General features: G+C 43.6%; 1 pseudogene; it reads right to left on the bottom strand.

Annotated features, from left to right (window-relative positions):
* Window positions 1-633: 633 nt before the first annotated feature.
* Window positions 634-5,073, bottom strand: LOC112658320 (stress-induced-phosphoprotein 1-like; annotated as a pseudogene).
* Between the last annotated feature and the right edge of the window lie 2,508 nt (window positions 5,074-7,581).

Genomic DNA, 7,581 nt, shown 5'->3' with positions numbered 1-7,581 from the left:
CCATGATTTATTGATGCTGCTATATGATACAAATATTATATCTGTATAAACATATAGTCTCTGATTCTTATAATAACTCCAGGATGTAGATATTATCATTCTATTTTATAAGCCCTTTAAGGTTCTAAGTGATTCATTGAATTTTAAGTGGCCACAGGACACATAAAGTAGAGATACAATAATTTAAACTCACATTGCGTGGACATTGATATTCAGGTTTTATCCTGTTGCGGTACCATTTATCCATCCTCTTACCTCTGCTTTCTTGTTTTCTTCACCTTATTTTTCCTTAATTCATAAAGGATTTTCCTTTAGAATCTCATTGTCCTATTTAACCTAGCTTGGGCTTTGTGATTCATCCTGTTGCCTCGGCCTGCCCTCAGTTTGTCCTCAACACTCCTCCGGTCTTCTGGTCCTAAGCTTTGGTGATCTGTCTATGTTATTTATCACATATTCATCTTGGTGTATTCTAGGTTCAGCATCGCTAAGCCCTCCCCAGTGGGAGGGCCTTTGCATATTTGCAAAGGTGGGCCCTGCAAAGAAAAATGAATATTCTCATTATGGTCTGAAGTCATGTGTTACTCATTTCCAAAGAAGCAGCATAGGAAATGAACCAAAGATCCTTATTAAGCATTATGGGTCCTTGTCCTTAGAGAACTTGTAAATATAGGGCAGAAATCCTGCCAGATGGGCATACATTTCCTAGAGGCCAGGGCAAACAATAGACCTTTGAGATCTCAGTAATCCAAATGGTGGTAGTTTCTTTGTGTTGGGGTTCTTCCTGAGAAGAGTTTCAGACATGCGGACCACTAGAGACTGGCGAGATTTTCCGAGTGGGGAGATACTGAGGCTGGCAAAGTTCCTACAGAGACCTTTAACAGAAAGCTGGATGCCTCCTTCTCAGGAATGTTGAGATCATGGAGCACCTAGAGGCTTGGGTCACTGGTCATAAAGTCCTGATGTCTCAGAAGCAGGGGACTTCATGGATATTTTCTCCCTTCTGCTTCCTGAGTGCTCATCTAGGAGCTTTCAACTGAATCCCAAAAGGGGCTAACAGTGGTATAGTGGAGTTTGAGGGTTAGGAATAACACTAGAGTGAAAACAGCAGGTTCTTTCTCTTCTGGAGAAGGATCAGTTACCCACAGTAACCTACTCAACAATTACTAGCTTACAGAAAAGTTCAAATATGAAGCGCGGATATGCTGGGGACTTGGAAGTAGAACATGAAACCATTATCAGTGTGTGGCAGGCACAGACCAAAGTTAAATAAAAGAAGTTGAGGGACACCTGGGTAGCTCAGTTGGTTAAGCATCTGCCTTTGGCTCAGGTCATGATCCTGGGGTCCTGGGATCGAGCCCCACGTCGGTCTCCCTGCTCAGCGGGGTGTCTGCTTCCCTTTCTCTTTCTGCCCCTCCTCTCACTCATGCTCCCCCTTCAAATAAATGAATAAAATTAAAAAAAAAGTTGAGAAGTGAACCAACCTTTGAAAAAAGGGGTTTGCATGAATGAAGCCAGTAGGTTGAGGCTTCAGCAAGCTAATGGGATGCAGAGCTGGTTGTGAGAGATGGGGCTGAAAGTGTCGGATTTGCACAGTTCCTTTTTCCCTTTAGGTCTCCCTCTAAGGGCACCTGAGGAAAACAGACCTTTGCTGCCCTCACATCTCTGCCCTCAGCCTATACTGTATGCTCTCATTGTCTTCATGCTCAACAACCCAACCCACTCACAGGCCTCCTGGGTTGCTCCCTGTTATTTACTCTCTTGTGAATACCTTCCTCACTTGCCCCTGACTTTTGGGGATATTTTTCTAGCAGTTAGTTTTGCTTTCTTCTCACATTACAACTAGAATTCTCTAGCCATGCTTTCTCAGGTGACCCTGTAATCATCTCTCTTGGTCCAATACACTCTGGGTGTATTACTCTGGCCCCACAAATGTGACACAAACATCAATCTGTATATTCATTAATTTAGTGCTAGCTTTTATGACAACAGACTCCTCAAATTAGTGGCTTAACACAAGAATGGTTCATGCTTTTCATATAACAACCCAATTCAGATGTTCCTGACTGGCTCCAAGTAATCACCCAGGAAACCAGGATGATAAAAGCTCTACCATCTTCAGCATGTGGAATTCCATTGTGCCAACATCCATCAGACTAGGTTAATGAGGTATCATGCCTGGATGCCTGGGAGATTTTTATGGGCCTAGCCTGGAAGTGGTGTTATCATTTCTCCCCTAACCTACTATTGGATAGAATTCAGCCACATGGATACACCTTCCTACAGTATGTGCCCAGTTGAAGAAGAAGAGTTTTAGTGAAGACACAGGGTTTTCTGGCACAGTAGAGCCAGAAGTGACCCCTTTGTTTCTGGCCAGAGTATCCTAAAGAGAGGAAACCACTTGAGATGTTGGGATTCTCTTACTATTTGATAGTGGCCCAGTAGAGTTACCCCATGTGCAGGCCCAGCTTTCTTTTTGATCCTTTTAGAAGACAGATTTGCCTTGGCACAGGCTAATGCTTGGTATTCTTATGTCATTGATGAACTTTGTGCCCCAGGCTGCAAAATTTATTGGGAGGCAGAATGAGTGACAATCACTGATATAGGTTGGTGCCTGAAGTTGCCTATATTTCAGATTCTTTTACCCCTAAAATACCATATTTCACATGTGTGTATCTATGTAATAAGTCCACTTAGCTTATTGAAAGTACAAAGCCCCACCAAGATCTACTGAGTTAGAAATTTTTTTTTTAATTTTTATTTATTTTTTTTATAACCATGCCCGACTGGCTTGTTTTATTGGAGAAGGGCATGTGGAGTTAACAATGTGAGGACAGTTGGGATCTGAGGTTGGGGAAGAACAGCACCCCCTCCCCATACATGCCCACTGCCCCAAATAAAAAATAACCAACTATGGGAGAGCAGCTGAGATAGGACTGAGATTGGGGAAGGGAACAGGGAACCTGAGGGAGGGGGGCAACGGAAGAGACCATGCATGTGCTAGGAGGGCCCAGATGCAGCAGCGGTACGAGTAACATGAGTATGAGTTTCTGTGTCTTCCACATAGGTCTATATAAATATATAGAGAGAAATTGTTCACTTTTCCCTGCTCTCTGCTCCACACTGCTTGCCATGGTCCCAGCTCCTCTTTCCACATGAGGGCGAAGGGTAGGGGATGATGAGCAAGTCATCACCAAATTGCAGTCAGACCCACATCCATCAGCTTCTGGATCTTCTGTGCTATTACAGGGTTCTTTAAGTGTTCGCCGCGTGCCTAAGAGTCTTTTTGCATCTGCTCCAGGATAAGCCGCATGGCCGGGTCACTCATTATCTGCTGCATCTCAGGGTCAGCCATGGCCCATCACTTCACAACTTCAAGGCCCGGTTGCACTGGGCCATCATTCAGCGCTGGTAACCATCTGCCGCCTCCTTATCGTTGGAGTCCAGATCTAACGCCTTCTGGGAGACATCCATGGCTTTCTTTTTTTTTTTTTTTTTTTTTTTTTTTTTTTTTAAACATTTTTATTTATTTATGATAGAGAGAGAGAGAGAGAGGCAGAGACACAGGCAGAGGGAGAAGCAGGCTCCATGCACCGGGAGCCCGACGTGGGATTCGATCCCGGGTCTCCAAGATCGCGCCCTGGGCCAAAGGCAGGCGCTAAACCGCTGCGCCACCCAGGGATCCCCATCCATGGCTTTCGTGTAGTCCTTCATCGCCTCCAGGGCAGCTGCTTTCCGGGTGTACCCCTTGATGAAGGCCAGCTCTAGCTGGATACATTCCTCACAGTCCTTGAGCGCCAGCTGAAACTCCAGGAGTTTGGTGTAGCAGGCAACTCAGTTGCTGTACAATTTGGCATCTTTTGGATTCTGTTTTTTGTTTTGTTTTTTTTTGGATTCTGTTTGATGGCTTCTGTATAATGCTTCACGGCCTGGGGATAGTCCCCTTTCGGAAAATATTTGTTGCCTTTGTTCTTCTCCTCCAAGGCCAGATCTGGGTTTATGTAAGCTGGCTGCTCTTGCTCCTTCAGAATTTTCTCTGCCTGTTGGCATTTCTTGAGCACATCTGGGGTCCGGTGCTCTGCCAAAGACTTGTTATAGAAATGGATGGCATCCTTGTACTTTTCTTCCTTGAAGTAGGAGTTGCCAATTCGAGCATAAGCTTTGGCAATCTGTAGATAGCCTTCTTGGTTTTCTTGCCCCACTTCGATGGCCTTCTCACAAAGCTGGCATTTACTGTAGTCACCCTTCTCGAAGTACACGGCTGCTTGATTGGTCATGTAAGTCATGTTGGTGGGGTCCAGGTCCTTGGCTCTGTCATAGTGCTTCAAGGCTGTGTCAAAGTCTTTCTTCTTGTAGGCTTCATTCCTCAGCTCTTTCTCTTTCAGCACCTGCTTCTTACTCTCTGGAAGATCTTCTTCCATTAGCTCTGACTTGGTGTCCTTTTTGGGAGGAGGTGATGGGGGGGGTGTGTTCCAACTTCCTCCACCTCATCCATACTGCCCAGATCCACACCCAGCAGGACGCTGAAAGTAGTCATGATCTGGGGATCTTGCAGTTTCGTGGCCAAGTCAGATGGCTTGTTTCCCAGTTGCTCTATCAGCTCCTGGTAGGTAGGATCAGCAAGCAGCGTCCTTGTCCTAGGATCATTCTCCAATTTCTGGTACAGATTGGACATGTTGAAAGGGTTCATGAATTTCCATCCTGCCAACTGGACCTCCAATCCTGTAAGCCCTCTTTGAGCTGAGGATTATTTGCTTCATGTTTTAAACCCTTTTTGTAGGTTCACTTGGCTTCTTCAAATCGGTTTAAGAACTCAAGGGCTGCAGCCTTCCTCCAATAGCCCTTGCCCCAGTTGGGCTTTAAGTCCATGGTTTTGTAGCCATCCTCATAAGCCTTCCGGTAGTCCCCTTTCTTGGCGTAGGCTGCGGAGTGATTGCTGTAGAGCACATGGTTCTGGGGATCTGACTTAATGGCCTCAGAGTAGCACAGCAGCGCGTCATAGATGTTGCCCGCACTCAGGGCTTTATCACCCTTCTCTTTCAGCTCATTTACCTGCTCCATAGCCCAGCCCGGAACCCCGTTGAATTGATTCCATCAGCTCCACGTTCCCAACCGCACACACAGCCCAGAAGGTTTAATAAACAGTTTGATCCCTGTTTAGGAGATTCTCCTTTGTCCTTTGCTTTCCCCAGCTACATCTCAGTTGGATATGGGGAGAATGACCTAACAGTATCATCTTGGAGCAGTCAGGTTAGTAATGTTTTGGGGTCCTGGGAGTTGATTTAGAGATCAAAGCAACTTCCTTAACAATTTATGAAGCTTTCCACCTTCCACTCCCCTTTTTATTCCCTGAGTTCCATGGGCTGGGAACCCAGAGCCAGATTATCATATGAAAACATAGTTTTTGAATTGTGGGCATGAGAATTTCAATCTCTTAGCAGCTGGCCTTGCCTTAGTCTCAGATATGGGCTCTTGACTCTCAACTAAATGGCTTCCATTTTGCTCTCTGCCTAGGGATAAAATTAAGCCATAGCTGTGGTGAGAGTCACCAGTAATTTGCCTTTTGCTTGCAGGCTCCATCCCAGCTTTTTTGCAATTAGGTTAGTTATTCTCTGTCAGTCTAGAGTGCATAACAGCAGATATTTGAGGGGGAAAAGATCCCAATTTCGATCTCCTGGCACAACTTCCCTTGCCTTTCCTGGCGTGAATCTTAGCTGACAGGAAAGCAGTCCATTTTTCCAACCGTTTTCCAAATGGTTTCATTTCATTGGACTTTTAGCCATCTTGGATTGCAGGCCTCAAGCGGAAATGGTCTTCATTAGCATATCCATACTTTTCATTCCTCTCAGCTTTCACTTGGACTAGTTTTAGGCTAAGTAAATCTTTTCTTTGTAGGCTCTTCCAGAAAGCCACCATAAATAATACTCTCTGAACTCCTGACTCTTTTCCTGTCAAGTCTTTTACTGGGGAAGCCGCAAGAGGTGCATGGTCTCAGTCCCCAGGTACAAATAGAAGACAAAATATTACTTAGTTACTTTTTCCCCTATCTTTGTCTATTCCATCTTGTTTATCCATTACCTATACTATGCCACTTGCAGTTTCGTTTCTTTTCTTTCTTTCTTTTCTTTCTTTCTTTCTTTCTTTCTTTCTTTCTTTCTTTCTTCTTTCTTCTTTCTTTCTTTCTTCTTTCTTTCTTTCTTTCTTTCTTTCTTTCTTTCTTTCTTCCTTCCTTCCTTCCTTCCTTCCTTCCTTCCTTCCTTCCTTCCTTCCTTCTTTCTCTTTTTCTTTCTCCTTTGAATTCAGTGAGAACTTTTTCCACTGCAAGTGACAGAAAACCAAACAATCTGGTTTGGATTCAGGGAACATGCTCTACACTGTGGCCCCAAGTAAGTGGGCTAAAAGTAGAGGAAGAAGTACATGCTTCTCTAGAGAGAAATTGGGGTACAATGACCAAAATGATGGTCTATGAATATCAGGATGTCAAAAAACAACAAATTTCCCTTACACTTGGTTTCTCAGCTGAGCTGCCGAATGCTACTGGAGACTATCACACAACCCTGAAGATTGGTGACATGTCAAGATTATGTTCTCCAGTTTTATTTTGACTTCAGCATTACTTAGCAAACTTTTCTCATTGCCCTGGTCATCTCTTTTATAGGTTTCAAAATGATTATTCATAAGCCTCAACATTATTCTTTAGACACAACTACCCATTCACCTTCAGCAGACAACCTTGACTTTTACTTTGTGTGGAAAGTTGTAGAAAAAACCCTCTTGTTTCTACCTATGCAAACTTGTCTATATTGAAAGTACTTGGACTCCTTTCCTGCTCATGTGTCTTGCGCTCCAGGCTTCTCCTTTATAGGAAGCCCTCAACTATCATTGCTCTCTCTCTCTCTCTCTCTCCCATGCTTTTTCCCATGGAGTCTTCTCTCCACATGCTTTTCTCTCACAGGCAGAATTGGGTTTAACATAAAGCTAATGAAGCTTAAATAAACTTCAGGGCTTCACACTTGCCTGAACCCCTTTCAAGGCTTTGGGTGGAAATTTAGCAATGTGTTCTCATGGTCATATGTATTTGTGCAATGTACAAATGTAAGATATATTAACAGTAATATTTATGCATATGGTTTCTCATTCACTCCAAGGCCATTGTCTCTTTCTACTTTGATTTTCCTTCTGTCATATTTCCTTTGTGTTTGGGGAATTTTGTAGGCGTTTTGGGATCCAGATTGAATTGGGGACATACTAATTCTGGTTTAGTGGGATGCATATACAGAGAAGTTATTACTAGCAAATCTAGAGTAGGAATGGCTTCCAGGAATACTCCCACTCCCCACTGTGCTGACTCATGCCACACTGACATGAAGGTGCTGTATGAATGCATCTTTCAATGCTTGGCACCAGAAGTACGAGGATAATGGAGAAGAAATGATGTTTGAAATGTTTGGAGCCAGAAACTAATTGGTGCAAAATTCTTCCAATCTTCATATATGTAAAATTAGAAGTGGATAATTAAGTTTTCATTGAAGCCTAGTAAAACAGATGTTCTCTTCCTGTTAGGAACATATTCAGTAATGCAGT

The sequence above is a fragment of the Canis lupus genome, chromosome 12, assembly GCF_003254725.2.
Source record: "Canis lupus dingo isolate Sandy chromosome 12, ASM325472v2, whole genome shotgun sequence".
Lineage (NCBI taxonomy): Eukaryota > Metazoa > Chordata > Mammalia > Carnivora > Canidae > Canis > Canis lupus.
This window is presented reverse-complemented; position numbering and strand designations above follow the sequence as displayed.